A 20,064-nucleotide genomic window follows, 5' to 3' on the forward strand; every position below is an offset into this window, starting at 1 on the left:
TGTGAAGTTGACAACACAGTACTGCTTTGACCCTTTCTTAAACTTCCCAAGATTCTCTCTCTCACACACCTCAAAAAAGGATAAGAAACAGTGCTGGCCTGAGGTTGTTCTGTTCACATTAAAGCATTGGGGTTTTTTGAAAGATAAGTGTGGTGACAATTTTAAGAACTGTGCTCTTGGCCTACCAAAGGAGCAGAGTAATGCAACCAAGTCTCTGCATGAAGAGACTGGGAACAAATTAATATCAAAATTCTGGGGTTTATATTACACAAGACTTAAGCAACTAGGTAAAAACAATTTGACAAGAATTTCCCTTATTAGAGAAAACAAGGATAAGTGCACTTGCACAAACAGGAAGAAAATAAAAGTAAAAATATAGTTTGATAAATTTTTTCCATGAGTTTCACCTTGTTTAACATTACATTTTACTTAGTTACTTAAGAAGACTATTTCTATTGAAGCAATGAAGATTAAAGACCAAAGATCAAATGTGGTGTAATATTTTTTAAACAAAATTTTAAAAATACAAAAATATTTATGAAAGATTGAAATTATTCAAAGATTGTAAGTATTGCTTCAGTACATATTTCTGAGATTACTATTAGCAATACTAGTTTTGACTTTATTATTGGATGAAGAACTATATTAACAATATCATCATTATTCTAAGACGAAAAAGTAGAGACCTCAGTTCTTTTAGCAGTTCTGCTGCTGTTTCAGTATTTCTCATTTTGCTGCTCTGACTTCTTTGTATGAAAACCAAAGGAATATGAAAGAACTGAAACAACAGGATGTTTCTGTTTCAGTGGCTGATGGCATATGTTAGTAACTACTGTATCAGTGATAACACTGCCAATTTATGAAAGAAGAAGCAAACAACAGAGAAAAGTGAAAGTCTTTCTTAGGTAAGGGTTTATCTGCCAAATTAATAGGCAACTGTTGATGTTGCTGTAGATTTAAAATAAATGTATCAAATATTGAAGCCATTGGTTGATGAAGTAGGAAGCTGCGTGAATGAAGAAAAAAAATACAGGCTTTTTTTATGTTACCTGTTATCTCAAAACAAACAGTAAGTGCAATCAAATTTATGAAGGATTGATTAATACTGTTCTCTAAATTCTTTCCTTTAGTGTTTTCCTGATAAGCAGTCACTCAAGGAGATCAAATTGTTTAGCCTGGAGAAAAGGAGACTCAGATGTGATCTTATCACTCTCTGCAACTTCCTGAAAGGTGGTTGTAGTGAGGCACGGGTTGATTGCTCTCTCCAGGCAGCAACCAACAGAACCAGAGGACACAGTCTCAAGCTATGTCAGGGGAAATACAGGTTGGCTATTAGGAGAAAGTTTTTTACAAAAAGAGTGATAAAGTACTGGAATGGTCTGCCGGGGGAGGTGGTGGAGTCACCATCCCTGATGTGTTTAAAAAAGACTGGCTATGGCATTTGGTGCCATGGTTTAGTTGAGATGTTAGGGCATGGGTTGGACTCGATGATTTTGAAGGTCTCTTCCAACCTTGTGATTCTGTGAATGTATCCACGGTCTGACTTTGTTACCAGGTGGAAATATGTAAGAAAAAGGGACCAAAATTTCCTAGCTATACATTATTTTCCTCAGCGATTTTTTGTTTTCTTGTTTGTTTGTTTGTTTGTTTAGGTTTTGGGTTTTGTTTGGTTTTGTTAGTTGGTTAGGTGTTTGGCTGTTTTATTGTTTTGGTTTTTTTTTTCTGGTGGTGTGTGGTAGGCTTTTTAATTGTGAAAACCAGTTGATGGGAAAAGCTGGCTAGAGTTAATAAATTGTCTGACTATTGTGCTCTTTGAGAACTTAAGGTATTCACTGAGAAAATTGTGCCTTGGCATTTTATTAGCATAGTTCTTAAGAAAGCACTTAAAAAAGAAGAAAAATCTAGGCCTATCCAAGATAATTTTGTTATCTGTGAATACCTCACTGGAGTGAGCCATGCAGTCAGAGCAATTCATAGTTCTTAATACCAATATAATTCTGTAATGCTTGTACATTCAGAGTGCAAGTAGCAAGGTACCATCCACTTTGAAACATTCTGCAGGTGCGACTAATAACCTGAGCTAATTAGTTAATTAATTACAGTTAATTTAGTGTTAGAAGTTTGATGATAACCTCAGAGCCAGCTCTGAATCTTATCTGTTTTAGTTCTTGTGGGGTGTGGAAAAGACAGGAGACAAGCACATCCAATGATGATCGACAAGTCTCGTTTATTCAAAGTATGCGAATACATTTATAACCATAATAATGAAGCTCATGCATATTGCAAAAGCTAAGCTCCTTATTGGTTTATGCTGCAAAGGCCATCTCCACCCCCTCGGGACTTTCCACTCTGCATGCTCCTCATTCCTGTGGTTAATGTAGCTTTGTTTTTCTACCCTTACATTCTGGTTGCACATCTTATTATTGCCTAAAAGCTGCATAATGTCAGCACAGCAACCTTCAAGGGCACAATAGCCTTGAGGCCTCAGCCCCTCTTAACTAACTGAACTGCATCGTGTCCTTTATCCCTTAGCCAGTCGTCTACAAAACTCTCCACACTTCCCCCGTTTTCTTTTTGAACCAACAAATTGGTTTGCCACATACTATTCATAGCACGCTCCGCTACTCGTTGAAAGCAAGTGAATAAACATGGCAATATCAGCAAAAGCAGCAAAATTACGGCAAAAACCCCTATTGCATACAAAATCACAGTTCTCAACCAGGGCCCAATTCCTAATCCGGATTTCCCACGATAGGCCTTGTCAAATACCGCCCTATTGGCACCTTCACTTGACCTTGGCATCTGGTTGACAAAATCTTTGATTTCGCTTGTCCTAATAACCTACAGTAAGCAAAGGCTATTTTCCACCTATAATAGGCTATTATCTTCTGTTCCAGTGCTTCAAAAACCTGTAAAGCTAAGGTAAGTGTTAATCCAGTATCTCTCTGCAAGTCTCTTTGCCAACTCTCTCTCTGTGATTTAAAAGCACATCCTCTGCACCAAAAGTGGCATTTTAAATATGCCTGTTCTTCCCAGTACTTCTTACCACAACCCCCACAAGCAAAAGCAATCCAAGCAGTACAATTAGAATTCCCACAGCCCAAACATTCGCGATTTTGTGGCCCCTTTATATGAACAGTCTGTAATGCTTCTATAGTAGTTACAAGTGCTGGAAAGGTCACTTCCGCAGGCAAAAGGCGGTCAGTGTCCAGAGAGAGACCACTGATCTTCTGAAGAAAGGGCTCCAAAGTGAGTACCAGCTTTTCCTCAATCCTCCTCTGATCCTGTTCCGTCAATCGTGCTGGTCCGCGCATCATTCAGCACTGCCTTTGTCCACCGGGCTGGCACCCAGAGCGATCCTGTGAGCCCTCCGAACCCTGTTACTGCAGTGGTGGCTGGTTACAGGGGCCATTGGTGTGGCCAGCATTGCGGCGTTATGATACTAGAGTCCGCTCCAGTGTCAAAGAGGCCTATGAGCTCATCACACTGCTGACCCTTGTATTCTATCACAACTTTCCTTCTGGGCCTATCACTCAAACCTAGGGTCAATAGCACGAGGCCTCCAGTGGATCCAAATCCACTGTCTCCTCGGGTTTGCTCTTTTGCAGGGGAGATTCCTTTAGTATTTGGTTCTAAAGGAACTAATTGAGCAATTCTCTGTCCTTTATTAATCTTGATGGGGGGGAAAAGGGTATAAGCCATAATCATAATTTCTCTAGTAAAACTGGCATCAATTACTCCAGGTATGACAAATAGTCCAAGCATGGAAGCTGATGACCTTCCCAATAGCAGGGCTCCCATTACTCGACCTTGAACAACAATAGGTCCCTTGATTCCTGTGGGGATCTTCTGAGGACGTGATGTCATCAACAGTTTCTACTGCGGCTGCCAAGTCCATCCCGAGGCTCCCTCATGTGGCTGGTTAGACGCCCGTCACGGTACACTCCCGCCGAAAATGTCCCATTCCTCCGCATCGGAAGCATCTTGCTCGGCCACCTGGGGGGAGCTTTTGGCTTGCTGCTGCAGAGGCTTGGATGGGGGCAAGGGCAGCTAACACCTGAGTCTGTGATGCTTGTGCCTGTTCTTTCAGTCCCACCCCAAGCTCTCTGATAGCTTCCACTAAAAGTGCTTGTGTCCCTGATGGCATAGAAGCCATTCTCTCTAGAGCCTCCACTATAGACCAATTAGCTCCCAATGTGTTAAGCACACTTCTTGTGGATGGATTACAATTCTGCAGGGCACACTGCTTCAATAAAGCACCTTGCATATATTCAGGTACCCCTGCCCTATCAATTGCTGCTGCAGCCTTGTCGATAAAAGCTCCAAAGGTTTCATCTCTGCCTTGCTTAATGCCCATATAGGCTGGCAAACCTCCTGGCTCTTTAACCTTCTCTATAGCCTGACGGGCTACCCTCATCCCTTTTCAAATCTTATCAGGTCTTATTAAAGCCTGTGCCTCCGTACGAAAGTATGGTCCTAATCCAAATAATTCCTCCAATGTAACCCCATGCAATGGGTCCCCTGGCTGTCTTTGCATAGCTACAGATTCATTAGCTTCTGCCTGCCAATGTGCATTAAACAAGAGCCGCTGATGTGGAGAAAAAATAAGCTTAGAAATCCCTCTACAATCTCCTGGTAGTAACATACTAGCACTCCAAATATAATCCAGCATTTGTCTAGCTGGCTCACTAGTCACGCCAAATTGACTCACTGTAGCCCGCAATTGCACCAACAACTTCCAATCTAATGGAGTAATCTGAGCCACTAACCCTCCCCTGCCACTTGCTGAAAGGTCACGGGGCAAGCCAGTTCTGCTGCTAGCTGTAAATCTTGCCCATCCCCTCTGGCCATTTCTTCCTTTACCAGAGCCGCCCAAGCCTCCCGCCGTTCCTTAGCCAGGGCCTCCGCTAGGTCAGATTCTGCCCCAGGGATCGGCTCGCTGACAAATGGATTACTGGAAGTCTGCAGCCTCTGGTCATAAGGGGCCAGAGGAGCCATGGGCTCACAGCGAGGCTCTGCTTCCGTACCCATTTGAGTCGGAGGCTCACCGCCAAGCTCTGCCTCCGTACCCACTGAAGTGGGACGTAATGGAGGTAGCATCACTGTAGTCACAGCAGGCGGCATGGAAACATCAGGCAACCGTTCCCCATTATAGGTCTTATTCTTTTCCTGCGCAGCAGTTGCTTGCGCAGCAGCTTTCTTTTCTAATTGACACTGTAACAACTCATTTTGCACTATCTTCCACAGTTTGCCCATCTTTTTAGCTGTCTTATCCTCTAAAACTGCCTCCCACAACTTGTCCCCAAACTTTCGCCATTCTGACAACTCATGAACTGTATGGGGATTCACAAAGATTCCTATAGCATACCCATAAGCTAACAACCCAGGTAATTCCTTTTGCAGGTCTATTCCCTTAACCTGCCTTCTCTGCAAAAATGCAGTAAATAAATCATATGCTGCTTGCCTTTCCATACCTATTTCGTCAGCGCTGTTGCAGCCCTCCAAGGTCTCGGCAGCACGTATCGGCCAGGCCAGGCGGTCACCCAGGGCATGGTGCTCTCAATTGTAGCACTTATTTGCCGTCCTTGCTGCGACAGGACCCGAACCCCTTTTCCATCCTCCACCATGGTGTACCAAGGATCACGTCGGGGTCACCATTTGTGGAAAAGACAGGAGACAAGCACATCCAATGATGATCGACAAGTCTCGTTTATTCAAAGTATGCGAATACATTTATAACCATAATAATGAAGCTCATGCATATTGCAAAAGCTAAGCTCCTTATTGGTTTATGCTGCAAAGGCCATCTCCACCCCCTCGGGACTTTCCACTCTGCATGCTCCTCATTCCTGTGGTTAATGTAGCTTTGTTTTTCTACCCTTACATTCTGGTTGCACATCTTATTATTGCCTAAAAGCTGCATAATGTCAGCACAGCAACCTTCAAGGGCACAATAGCCTTGAGGCCTCAGCCCCTCTTAACTAACTGAACTGCATCGTGTCCTTTATCCCTTAGCCAGTCGTCTACAAAACTCTCCACAGTGGGGGGCTGTTCTGAGCCCACCAGAATCTTGTTAATGCATACCCTGCCACTGGGTTTCTGATGAGCAGAAACCAGGTAATTTTTTTACTAGGAAAGTTCAGAGTTTTTCCAGGATTTCTACACACAAAGTATGTTTTAATGAAAAGTACTATGGCAAAAGCTATGGCTTTTTAAATGAGAGGCTTTTCTTCTGCTTTAGCTTTATGATTTAGTAAACTTCAAGAATGCAGGAAAGCAAAAGGGTTCTCCGGTGTCTGGGATAGCAACTGGGCTTGCTTGTTTGAAAAAACAAAAAGCAAGAAATGAGTAGTGCTGCCTTCTCACTAAAGGACTTGCAGAGGGGTCCAGCTGAGAAAAGCTAAGGATGGCAGCATGCTGGAGATAGACAGAAGACATGGGATTTCTGAGAGCTTTCTTTACCTAGCCAGGGGATGTGAAGAAGCAGTAAATTTGGTCCGAAGAAGGACTTACAGTTTCTTTGCTTAATTATATGGGACTCTCCCTGCTCTCTTGGCATACCTAAAATAAACCAGCTTGAGACAGCAGTTAACCACAGCAATTGCAGTGCTTGTTTGCCTGACCTAGAAAACAGGGAAACGATAGCACTCTTTTACTCCCATTCCTGACCAAAACCAAAACAATCTTCCCCAGTCCCAATTGCAAGACCTAGAAGATCTGATCACCCTCAGATTAAAGATGAGAATTGTTTAAACAAAATAGTGGACAATTTTCTTGTGTTGAGTTGTCAAATGACACTGTATTTTTTCTCAAATATTTGTAGATGTGTGTGTGGGAGCAAAAGGAATCACAAGGATGCCACTGGGGAGTCAAGAAAGTCATTCCAGGGCTGTTAGGAGATCATGACTGTCTTCCTGGGATACTAAGACCTGAACAGAAGAGCAACATCTGTCTTCCTTTAGGTATTTTACCGCAAGGGGAGAAAGGTACAACTGATCCCAAACCTTGAATTCTTAGGGCTTGTGAGCTTTTGTTTTTCTGCCTTATTGGAAGGTGTCCAGATCTGCAGATATTTGTTAGTTAATTTATAGTTTAATTTCATTTTCACTTGTAAGGGTGACGTAGAAAAGACCCTGCTGCAAATGACAACTTTGTGAATACATAACATTTTTCAAACCATATATGTTAGCTTACCTGACCTTTTTTTTTTTCTCAGAAATAGCAACTTTGGATACAGAATCCAACTGTGGAGCAAGTCAGCAAGACCTTAAGAGGTAAAAAGATATTCTCCATACCATGTTTATGGGGAAATTTTTTAGAAGTTGTCTAAAGGTTGATCATTGCTAGCTTTTCTCCCTCAGCTTCTACTCATTCAATATCCAATCATCAGGAAAACTAGAAGTTTTGAGCTATTGATGCTTCTTGATTCTACGGACTATATGATTCACTAAGGTTTATAGTTTTGTTACTCAGTAATCATGTTTTTTCATTTATAATAACCAGCTTATTTTTTGGAGGGGCGTGTGAGGAGGAGTAAGGAGGAGGCTCATTACAATTTTTGATAATAATAAACCAAGTCGTGTTGCATAAGCATTAGCTGGAGTAAAACTAGTTGCTAAATGTACATGTACTTGTATGCAAATGTCCTTGGCACCAGGCTCAATACCACCTTTCACACACTTGGATCACCATCATGATGCTATTTGTACAAAGCACCTAAAATCAAGAGTAGGATACAAAAGAGACTGCTAATGCAGCTGTTGAAGATAAAAACTCATTTAATTTCCTAACTATAGCACAGCTTCCTACTCCATTTGCTGCAACACTCAGCTCCTGGGGTCGCTCCTGTGAAGGCATTTTCTGTTGTGCCAAGACAAAATCACACATAAAGCACGTGGAGGATACAACAATTATCTCTTATAAATATGTACAGCAACAAGCTGGGACTATCTTTTTGGGTAGAGATTTTATGTTCACTGTTCTGGTGTTTTCTCCCAATGAATCTGTACTGGCCAAACATCTTCCAGTCAGATGTGAAAGAGTAAAACTCAGTAGCATCTTGGGATGGAATGAGCCGTCTTTGTTTCTCACAGGTTTTTTTATTTTGTCACAATGCTGTCACAGTCTTACTTGAAAACTGCTAGTAAAGTTTCACCTCACTCCTTTTTTATGTTCTTTCTTTATTTTTACTTTTTCTCTTCCAGGACTTCATAACTTCAATTAAAGTCTTGCTAACCTCTTGCTTTCTGACTGAGGTTAGAGTATAGCTATGGTTTCATCATTAAGTTTTTTCATTAAAACCCGCCCAAGTCATTCATTTCCCCTCCTCCACTACATATTTAAGAAAAATCCATTAGAAGCACTACTTATACTCATTATGTACATACAAATTGTGTTTGATACTAAGCAGAAACTTCTGATTTCTGAAATTTTAATTGGCAGCTGTGATAGCAACAGGGTTTTGCTTACATTTTTGCATTGCAACTGAGATTTCAGTCAAAATTTAGCAATAATGGGCTGTATAGAGCTAGGAAATTCCTTCATCTTTTTTCATCAGACTGAATTAATTTCTTCTTTAAAAACTATCTGGATTCAACAGCGTTGGCTAATTTAGCAAATGCAGTTTGTCAGTGCCCTGTAAAAATGGTGATTCTGCTCCCCAGCTGTGATTTTTGCTAGGTTGTGGAACCATGTGCATTTCAGTTGTGACATGCAAAACTTAATACCTTTTCATTTAATATCTATTGAGCTTGTGGAGATTTTTTTCTTTTTTGGCTTGGGTTTATTATTGTTGTAAATAACAAAATGAAAGAATATAATATCACACTAGGGCAACAAAAAAGAGGTTTGCAGAAAAAGGGAAAAAAATCTTCCACTTGTGCTCACTGTTGGTTTTACAAAGGACTAATCCTTATAAATGAAGGAAGAAAAAAAATCTTAAAACTTCTGCTCTTGTGATGTCTTCATCTATGGTTTCCAATTGCCTGTATTTTAATATTAAAAAGCATAAAGTTGTTACATGGGCCCTAGAACCCTGAGCTCAATTTAAAGAAGGTATGGCTAATTTCAATGCTGTCTTCTCAGGCCATAAATTTCACAGACTATGAGTGTGAATAGTTGGAAGCAATGTTCTCTTTCTCTTTAGATTTAAATCCCACTGCTGTTCTTTTCATGGTGACATTCTTGCACTTCTAAAAGGGAAAAAAGGAATATTGGCTGTCGCAGGAAAATTCTCTAATGCTTCACAAAGGAAACATACCTATTTATCTTGTTCTTAGGATAACTACTTTGAGGGCTTTAAACCATCTTTTGCATGCTGTTCTCATCTATTTATAATTTTATGAGCATCTTTGTGGTTGCCTTCCTTAAAATATTATTTTCTTCTGATGATAGCATAAAACCTTTTCAAAACAGAGCACAGTACATTTGATTGCTGGTTATCTATCAGCTGTCTAATGTAAAGTTCAAAGCACAAAAAACAGAACCATGGTGTGCAGTGTGGTGTTATATTTTAATTGAATGGTATGCTCTGTCTCACCCCTGGAAAATGTATGGTTTATTCCAAGCCTGTGATCCTCCCCTGCAGTATCCTGTGTCTGTAATCCCACTGGCCCAATCTGTTCCACACCCACTTTGAATCTCCCTGTTAAATGTGCCGGGGGGATGTTTTGCTCTCTTTGCTCTCTTTGCCAGCTCTCCTGGCCGGTGCCCGCTCAGCCCCTCTCTCCCCCTCCCCTTTGCCCCCTCACTCCCCTTTCCCCCCTCTCCCTCAGAAGCCATGCTGCCTACTGGGGGTGGGACCCCCAATAAACCCTCATCTAATTAGCACCCTCAGGCCGTGTGGAGTCTCCTTGCCTGCCTGCTGCTACCAGCAAACTCACAGCCTTGGGGGGCTTCCCCGGGGATACCCCCGGGGGGTTCCCCCCTCCCCCCCGAAACGGGCTGCTACAGTGCAGCACCTTACTTAGTAGTGTGGTGGAAGTCTTATTTTCCCTGTATGCTTTGCACAAGGAAGTAGTGGAAAAATCATCTGTTAATTTGAGCAACTTTTTGGAACCATTTTGTTTTTCAGTCTCTACATTCTGAATGCTACTTAAGAACATGGCAAAAAAAAAAAATCTCTTTCCTTAAAAAGGGGATGGTTTCAGATTTGTCCATTATGCTCATATTCTTCCTCAGTCTGAAAGTCTTATCAGTGATAGTGCTAAAGGGAGTAGCTTGGCAGCATGATGTTGTTTTGTAGGGTGTTCATGAACAGGGAAATATTCCTTTAGTTTTTGTTAAGGATAAAATAATGTGATTTGCTATGAAAAGGGCAGGAGGTCGTTCTCCTTAAAAATGCCTTTATTAGAATGATCAGCTCAGGTGGGGGCCCGACGGGTCCCGCACACGCCGCCGCTGCTTCCCGGAGTGGCACGGAGGAGAAGGAGGAGGAGCACAGCTTTGTCCGCTTGACACACAGTCAGAGCTGGGGATTCTGTCCTCACGGGAGCGGCAGGATTCCGAAGTTGGAGTTCTGGTCAGGAGTCCTCATACTAGCATGTATCTCTGTTGGTTAGAGCGAGACATTAGAAGGGTTCCCGCGGACACTAAGACTGATTGCTCACCCTTTGTTGTAGTTTGAATCCTTCCATCCCATTGCGGCTCACTGTTTTAGGGGTTTTTAGTGCTGTATTCGGTGTATTTCTGCATTTGCATGTTGCTCCTGATGTCACTTCCTCCTCACGGTCCGGGCGCCATTTTCTAGGAAGCAGCAGGGGTGAGACCCGACCCGACCAGAAAAAAAAAGGATTTCTAACAAGAGATGAACCATAGGTAGTTAACAGGGAATGAACGTGGGGTAATTACCAAGGGCTGACCATGAGGCAGTTAACTGGGGTGAACGATGGGTGATTAAAAGCCACTTAACACTGGCCGATAAATATACACTTTGTAACTTCTGAGTAGTTTCTTATTCATAACATGATTCATTAACAAATTCTCTGAAATTACTCTTTGCTGTGTTGATCACATCTGTACAAAACAGTAGTCATGAAGAGCTGATCCCACAGACACACCTGTGCCAGCCCTGAGGTCTCTGGTCACTTAACTCTGTCTCCCAGCTCACTTCAACATCTGTGTCACCTTCATCTACAGCATGATCTCCAAATTGTAAGCATTTAATTATTCCAAGTTGTTATAACATGCTGGTTTGACTCCTCAGGAAGCCTGAACCAAAAGTATGACAATGTGACCATATCAAACCCTGTGTTTGTGCCATACCCTAAAACATCTATCAGGCTTTGTGGTAAAGCTTTCATATTCTTACTAAGTTATTCTGGACTTCATGATAAGAAATGAATGTTATGTTGCAGGCTTTACATAGTCAGAAATGTCTGTGGTTTGGTGCTTTGTCTTCACTTCATTTTCTGTTTCATGCCTTTTTTTCATTCAGACCAGACACGTGAATAAATACTTTTCTAATTTAGCAGTTTAGTATGCTTGAGTTTCTCAGCTTGTTTTTTGTCTTCTTCCTGCAGAAGGATGAATCTTTGTGAATCCTTGGCTCCCTCCTAGGAGTTGTTTGCAACTAATATCTTCTCTAGTTGTCTTTTCCTTGATGTGCATTGAAAGGGGACTTTATTTTTAAGACTACTGTCATTTCTTCCTGTGTTCCTCAGTGGATTATGTCTCTTTCCCTCTCCCCTGAATATGGTGGTTTGAAATATTTATTTTCTGGCAGTTCTTTACCCAAGTTTTTTTCCAAAATATGAAAGTATTCCTTTTAAATACTCCCCAAATTACTATTCAAAATGTACAAAATGTAGTATGTCTCCCTTTTGATAATTTTCTGATTGCTTTTCCTAATTTTATTTCCTTCTAGGGAGAAGTTGTGTAAAGAGTGTATTTCCTGAGCAGCTGCCTTTGTTTCCCTCATGCCTTGGAAAAACTTGCTAATTATCTGTGCAAATAAAGAAGTCTTGGTCCAGATGGAATCAGATATCTGATACCTGGCATTTGAACCATCATGTGGACTACCATCAGGTGTGGACTTGCAGAAAAATGTACCAGGGATATAGCTCAGGGTAAAGTTTGTATCTGCTATTTAGGTATTAATCTTTATCCCTGGTGACTTTCATACCACGACTATAGAAATGCATGTCCTATTTAATTTGTATACTTATCTTTCTATTCTGCTGGGTATATTTTGTAGTTTAAATAGTAGGGAATACTAAATTGTTATTCTTATTCTTGCTATCTTTGTACTTTTATAAAATACACACACCTAATTTCTCTCTCTCCTTGTAAATCTGAATGATAGATCTGTAGCAACTCAACTAATCGGGGCAAAAATAAACAGCTTTGGTTCATGAATTGAAATGGAAAACTTGTAAAACTGCTTGTAATAGACTCTTCTGGTCTCCATCCCCTTGCCAGACCTCTGAAAATTCCTTTAATAATCATGTTACCTTCATCTGATATTTTCAGTTGTTTGGGGAAAAAGAAGAAAAAATTTTTTTTTGGGGATTCAGTGTCCCCTTCTCCAGCAATGGAAAGCAGAGTTATGGGATGCCATAACAAACCTCTTTGTTTAAATATCCTTAATAGCCACCAGTAACACATTTAGTGATCTGAAACTGTCATTGTTAGTGATGGTTCTTGTAAGTCTTAGGTAATCATTTGTGCTTTTCACATTTAAGAGTTAGATGAAGCTGCCAGACCAGATGGGATTCTGAAGAGAGCACAGATCAGACTCCTCCAGAAAACAGAAGGTGGTAGGACTAATTCCTCTTTTCCTGATAATAAAGGATGTCATGGGAAATTATCCTTATAATTTGAGTATCAAAATTAGATATCTAAAGCCAGAGGAACATTCCCAATTTTGTATTCATATCCTCATTTTTTTCCTTTCCCCATCATTGTGTACTTAATTCCTAGTATGTCAGATTTGGGGATGTATATATTGGCTTCTTAATTCAAGCATAGCTGGAAGATTTTAATGGTTATTTTTGGGCCATCTGGAACATGAACCTTAATCTTCCTAAGCTGTATTTTAAAAGGGCTGATGGACTCATTTGCCAGAGTTTAATTTAACAGAAGAGTAGTTTTATCTGTTCTATCAATTAAAGCATAGTCTGTTTGTTATCAGTCAACAATATCATTTAGGATAAGTACTGTAACTATTAAATGCATTATGTAGCCCATACGGTGGCTGTCCTGTTGTTGTCTCTCTTTTCAAACAGACTTTTTTTTTTTTTAATTGGACAACCTATTGCTTCTGCTTAAAGCATGTTAATCAGGAATATAACACTGAAATATAACCAGGAACTCAGCCCACAGAACTCTGATGAGTGTGGAGGCTTAATGCAGCAGAACAGAAAGCAAAATGGAATTACTGTCAGAATCACTAAAAATTTATTCTTTTCAAATTTAACTAAAGAGAAAGAGTTCTTACTGCTATTTTTAATCAATAAAAACATTGTCACCAGTACATGGTCACTTATCCTGAAAAAATCATTTCCAGAGACCAAGATCCTACTTTGTATAACTGTATACCTCAAAAAAAATTTTGAAAGAAATGTATGTACTCTTTTGCATCTTTCATGGTAGGGGGAATATTGTTTTAAGGTATATTTTATAGCTGAAAGCTTTACACAAACATATTGTGGAAGTTTATTTTGGTGCCAGTCCTACAGAAATGCTTTGAAGTGAGCTTCCCAGCATTACATATAAGTAAAAAGTAGTGCTGGGAACAGTAACATACTTTTTTCTCTCATTCTTCTGAGTTTTTCCTGAGCCTTAACAATGACTATTGATGACAGTAGCTATGCAGTCTCTGCAGGTACTGTATTTTTCCTTTTCTACTGGGCTATCAGTACCTGCTCTGTACTGATCATTCCTAACTACCAGGAGATTCAGCCAAGAGTGACTGAGACTTCGCCACTGAAGAACATGTCCGCATTACAGGTCTCACAATTTCTTTCTGTGAAGGTAGTGCTGATGAAGATTTATCAAAAGGGAGAAGAGTGCAATTAGATGACTCCTCCCCTCTTTGAATGACTCTGGTTTTTAATAGGTTTTATGAGCTGTGCAGCACACTTACTCTGTGTTCAGGAAAATATGTGAATATTCAGAGGAAAATAGAATATGCAGTACTGAGCCTTGCAAAGGGATATGGGTAACTTGGAGGCTCTCAGGAATATTTTAGCCTTTTAATTTAACTCCTATGTTTTCTGAAATTTGATCAGTATCAGGGAAATCGCATTGGGCTTTCGTGTGCCAAGCCCTGTGATTTGTAGTCACAATGTCTCACAGAAAACTGTTAGTTGAGTGTACTCAGAAGTCCTAAATATTTGAAGGAGTAAGCTGCAGACAAGTTAAAATGAAACAGTAATTGTGATGTTACCTTGATAGCAATTTCTGTACTTTTTTTGCTCATGATATTGTTCCAAGGCATTTTGAGAAAAGGAAGGCTATGTCAAGTTAACGTTCGTTTCAGGCCATGTGCCTGATTCTCCATCTGGAATCCTATTTTCAGGCAGTCTGTCTGGACTTTCTAAGTTATTCAAGGAATGAGGTACAAAGATTTGCATGCACAGCTCCTGTAGAAGTGGAAAGCTGATAGTCCTGTCTGAGGTCAGACATGCTGTAAGTGGGCAAAGACCTCCAGAGAGTTCTGTCACTGTACCTTATATTTGAGCTGTGTTCTGCCTTGGCAGTCGTTCAGAGTCATATACTGGATTTTGCATATACCAGGCCATTTGCACCATCTGCAGCATGAGACTCTGTTGAGCAGAAGGAGGATGGGCACTTGGATAATTGATGTCAGTCTATTTGGAGCAGGAACTATTACTGAGGCAGAAAACTTAGGAAACTAAGATTTTGGCATGTCAACAAGAACAGTCACAAGTGGTGCTGTGTCCTGATCTTTAGTAACTAGCATTTAAATGCATGTACAAGGTGTAGAGTTTATAGGTAATTCCTCTAGAATAGTGATGATGTCTGTATGGGCACTGCAAGGGGACCTCCCACCCTGAGATAAGAAAAAACTATATGAAATAAAGTATGTGCTGTATTGTCTCAGCTGCTTGGTGCTGGAATGAGTGGCTTATCTTTGCAGACTGAGTACTTTATATAAGCATTTGTCAAAATTAATCTTGTGGCTACCACACATCTTAGGGTGTTGCTTTTTGGAACCTGATAGAGGCAGTCCCCATGGCTGACTGTGGTTGTGCTGCAATGACCAACTGCAGTGCTTATCATCATGACACAATAGCAAATATTTCAGTCTGGCAGCTGTCATTTCCTTTAACTCTTTTGCCAGCAAGTGTAAAATTCAGTCAAAAATAAAAAAAATAAAATAAAATGAAAAGAATAAAACAGAAAATGAAACAGCTCTGTGACAGTTGTTTTGTTATTGCTTGACTCTAGACCCTAAACCTCTATCTCATAGTGCAAAGCATTCCCTTACAGATCCAGGTGTAGTCCAGGCAACAAAGCAAAGTCTCAGACAAATAGACAATGTTCAAAATATTCTAGTGTTGACACAGAGGATCTGATTGGACACTGCAAAGCAAATTAAGGCAAAAAATTGTGGGTTTGGTACCAATCAGAAGCAGCAGGGCTGTAGAGTGCTAGTCCACAGCTCATTTCACAGTGAGCCTAACATTGTAAAATTTGAGAATTGCCATGTACCATGTTCTTCATGGATTAGGTCCAAGCATAAGCTGAATTAGACCACAACCAACAGTGGTTGTGATACTCACTGTGAAGATTTTGTTTTACTTTTGGGTTTTGTGTCGGCCATAAGCTGTTTGCAGAAACTTGCCAATTTAGGCTCACATAGAAAGTTGTCTTTCAATTACAGTATCGCGGCCTGGCGGCAGCTGCCGCCGTAGGTGTCCTGGATAGCACTATGCTGATGAGGCACAACCTCTCTGGGTCCCTCGGGCTAGCTCGCAGCTGCAGGCAACCTAAGCGAGCGCTCTTGAGTGATTTCAGCTCTGTGAGTTCAGCTCTAAAGTGATTTCAGCTCTGAGCTCGCAAAGGTGCCTCGGCAGACGGAGGGATTGAGACAGGAGAAGCCTGTGTAGAGTTCCGCAGTGGTGTCTTTATTATCAGGGTCCTGCGAAGGGTTCCAGTGACAGCTCTTCCACCGAACTGGGCAGAGATGGGGGTTTAAGTAGGCTACTGGGGTGTTGGAAATTGTCCAATGGCCAGGGCTGAGGAGAATACAACCTATAGCCCTACAGAGAGATTACAAGGGTCCGAGGACGGAAGAGGGGCTACTTTGGTCCACTCATCATGACACGCGGAGCCAGACTTTAAAACTCAGAGACAGAGTGAGTTTTAAAGTAGGTATGTTTATTCGGCCGGACGCATGTGGGACATTTCCCCAAATACATGCGTGCCCCTTGCTTAACACACGTGTTCTTTTTATCCCCTGGAATGTTACATATGCATTAAGTTTCCTCATGGGTCATTTCCTGGCTCCCCTCCCTCTTTGCTCTGTATGCTAATCAGCTTGTCGGTCCTCTGTGCCTGCGCAGCTGTCTCTGGTGGTCGTCCCAGGCTTCGGGGGTCATAAAAGGGATGAAGTAAGAATGGTCTTCTTCAGGCTGACTTTTCGACCCCACTGCTTTGCACATGCCCATTGATTCCTTGGCCACGGTCCAAGCCAGGGGCCAGGATCCATCTGTTTCTAGAACATAAGGGGCCCCATTTTCAGTTGTCTTTACACCCTGTATCCTGTTTTCCATATACATTCCTTCTCCTTATCAGGTCTCTCCTTGCTGCTCTGCACGTAGTCTCTTCCTTTCCCATAGGCCAGGATACGGTATATTCTCACGTAACATAAGGATGTGGCCCTAAGCAATATCCATTATTTTATATGCCTATTACTATTCAATACCTTCTAATTTCTATGATTAATATCTTCTAGTTCTAACCCCATGTTTCAATCATGACTCTGCATTTCTTGTCTTAGGCGGGTAACCGCCAGGGAGGCCTTGCAGGGCCTCTGACTGCTACATTACAGTTTGGGAGGAGGGTGATGGTGGTATACCATCCAAAAATTTTAGAAATACCTAATACTTTTTTGGATTATGCCATTAAAATGTTACTAACTCTACACTGCTTGCAGAGTTAAATTACCTCTTTTGAAGTATAAAAAAAAAGTATGTGGTTACTGAAGAGCCAGATTAATAAAATCTCTCATCTTACTGTGATTTTTTTGTAGTTTCTTTCATAGATGAGCAAACCAGAAGCCTTTGCATAACACCTGCCACCACCCAGCAGGCCAAAAGGCAGAGGGTGAGCAGATGGGTCTGGAGCCCCGACTGAGGGCATGGATGTGAGTTCTCAAGCCTCAGTCATGCATCACACAGGCCTCTTAAGTGGTGGGTCCCAAACAGAAACAGGCTCCAGCTGTGGCTGTGTTGTCCTAACATCAGCAAGAAAACTGTATGTGATTCTGTAGTGCTTTGACTTACCAACTTCTCCAGTTTGCACTTCACCTAAACTGAAAAGCACAGATATATGTACACAAACACAGAGATGCAGTTGTACATTTGTCTGTATGTATATGCACATCTATTCATGTATATGTATGTACAAACACATTGCACACATAAATCTGCATCATCAGAAAGCATAGATACTTTATATTGTGATGAGAATACACTACTTAAAATTTTCATCCACACTGTTTTGGAGGAAAGAAAATTAAACTCAGAAAGAGGTGAAGAGTTTGTGTTCAAATGAAGGAGCCTGGTATGATGGCAATTTTCTGCATCATACTGCTAGTCTAAGAACCTCTGTAAAATATCTTTCTATAGAATACCCAAAGATTACGTTAGCGTGTTTAAAATATCCCTTAATGACTCCTGATTCTTTCTGTATGAAACCCAAGAGCATTTACAGATAGTTCTATCATATTGCATCCTATGTTTTGGAAAGAAAAAGCTGAAATTCAGCTGGCTGCCTTCTCGTGAGCTTGCTAAATTATCAATAATTTTGAGCATTTAGTTTGTTGGTGAGTTTGGATAATTAAAGCATATTCCATTAGCTGAAATGTATAAGCATTGCTACCTGCACAGTTTTGTTCCAGGAGAAATGGTTTTTCACTTTTGTGGGGAGCTTTTCCTTTCATAGAGAGAGTTTTGTAGAAACAACATCACTAGAAGAATATGAATATTTGAGTATCCCTATAAATTGTTCTTTACCAATTGCAACATTTTTTTTCAAATACTTCATAACTTTTCTGTGTTTTTAGTTACACTTGCTTTCTGCCTTTATATGACTTTTTTTTTTCCAGGAGTCCCTGTTTGAGGAGATAAGAACTTGAGAAGATGAGAAGAGGCACTCTGGCTTTGTGTTATAAACTGTTAATATTTTACCTCTTTTCCATTATTCTAATCAATATTGGAAAGCTGTCTTGTACCACTTATAACATGAAAACTTCAATAGTTCCTTTAGCAGGTGTTTCTCAAAAGACCAAGCTGGAAACCCTGTCCCTGTTATCTCCTAATGTGGATCAATCTATGGCCCCAACAAGAGCTGGTAATGTGCTATGTATCATTGCTTCCACCCTGAATTAGCAAGCTGTGGAGCTATACAGGAGGAGGTGAAAGAAATTTGCCCTGGAACATTTCTCATTTCAGAAGGTAAGAATGATTATCCTTGGAGCTGGTTAACACCTTGTGGAAGTGTAAACGAAGTAGGGTTCACCAATCTGAGAAAGTGCAAAATGTTTGAACTATATTGGCTCTTTTTCCCAAGCTACTCCTACATTTTTCCTGCTTTGTTTAGACACAGCGTTTTAACAGCAGAGATAGAAAGACTTTCTTTGCTCCTCAGTGTTTTACTCTCATTTCTTGTGCTGCTGCTTCAGTCCTTTAAAAGACTATAAAGTGCAGTCATGTTCTTTCAATACTGTCCTGTGAGAATTAAAAAAAAAAAAAAAAAACCAAAAAAAACCAACAAACTCAAACAAAAAGCCAGGAAATTTGATAATCAGTGGCTCCTTCTATGGCTTTTTAATGATCCCTGGGCATTCAACAACAGGTGAATGGTAACACTGATGGTCTCAGAAAACTTCCCCAGTCCAAGCAGATGAAACTAGGGTATTTTAAAGGTTTCTGCTGGGAGATGGAAGCTATACCAGAAGACTTAACAGTTTAGTGGCTGGGTTACTCACCTGGGATGTGGGGGCTGAATTGCTATTAGACACTGGGCTTACCTCCTCCCAGGCAGCTACCCTAATGTGATTATCAGGGTCTTCTTATCCATGTTCAGGCCTTTGAGGCCTGAACAATTTTCTAAAGAAAACTTTGTTCTGGAAAGCTGTTGTGTTCCCATATGTGTTTAGGTTTGACGGAATGTTATCAAAAATAAAATCTTTCCCTCCCCTGATTTTTCACTTAAAAAAAAGAATATAAGGGTTGAATATTTCCACTAAGCATACCAAATACTTGGAGGATCACACAGTTTAGCTCAACCTTCAGGAGAACTAAAATCGTTGGAGTAGCTCAGGCCAGTGGGCAGCACTGAGTGTATCTTTTCCCTGCACAGGGCAAGAAGGAGAAGCAACACAGCCAGTGCAACTGGCCAGTTCAATGTCACTGCATTTGGGCTGCTTGGTACAGCTCAGTCAATGCACCCCGGGGCTCTGCTCTGGGGGAACTCCTGCATCATCTGCACCCTCTTGGGGCATCTCTAACATCTCACCATATTGGTCATAAAAGAGAGGCCCACAACTGTTAGTTGAGTCAGTAAAACACTTGAGCCTGGACATTACTTGGGCATCAGGGCAGAACTGAGCAAAGTATACTGAGGTGCTTACAGATCTCCCAGTTGTCATAAACTTTCCCTTGGCCAAAATAACTTGTTCTACCCTTTTGTGATATTCAAAGCAGGTTAAAAAGTGAGTATTTATAACACCATGGACTGGCCGCTAACTCTTCTTTCCCTGCCTCAAAATTTATGGTAACATATTTTCTAACTGCAGGAATTTGCCACCAACCTCTACAAGGGTGTAGAATATAAAGCACATATTAAAAAGTGAGGCTATATCAATCTCAGATG

The 20,064-nt window shown here is 40.9% G+C and overlaps 2 long non-coding RNA genes across 3 annotated transcripts; both read left to right on the plus strand.

Annotated features, from left to right (window-relative positions):
* Window positions 1-6,040: 6,040 nt before the first annotated feature.
* LOC137466372 (uncharacterized) lies at window positions 6,041-7,294 on the plus strand. Its single transcript, XR_010995139.1, has 3 exons — window positions 6,041-6,117; window positions 6,372-6,486; window positions 7,217-7,294. It is a non-coding gene; the product is annotated as an uncharacterized lncRNA (long non-coding RNA).
* A 4,588-nt stretch (window positions 7,295-11,882) lies between these two features.
* LOC137466380 (uncharacterized) lies at window positions 11,883-17,434 on the plus strand. 2 transcript variants are annotated; one of them, XR_010995146.1, is made up of 3 exons: window positions 11,883-12,024; window positions 12,681-12,755; window positions 17,219-17,434. It is a non-coding gene; the product is annotated as an uncharacterized lncRNA (long non-coding RNA). The 2 variants fall into 2 exon arrangements; XR_010995147.1 differs by lacking the exon at window positions 17,219-17,434 and adding an exon at window positions 13,891-15,294.
* Window positions 17,435-20,064: the final 2,630 nt, after the last annotated feature.

Source organism: Anomalospiza imberbis, chromosome 2 (genome assembly GCF_031753505.1).
Source record: "Anomalospiza imberbis isolate Cuckoo-Finch-1a 21T00152 chromosome 2, ASM3175350v1, whole genome shotgun sequence".
Classification (NCBI taxonomy): Eukaryota; Metazoa; Chordata; class Aves; order Passeriformes; family Viduidae; genus Anomalospiza; species Anomalospiza imberbis.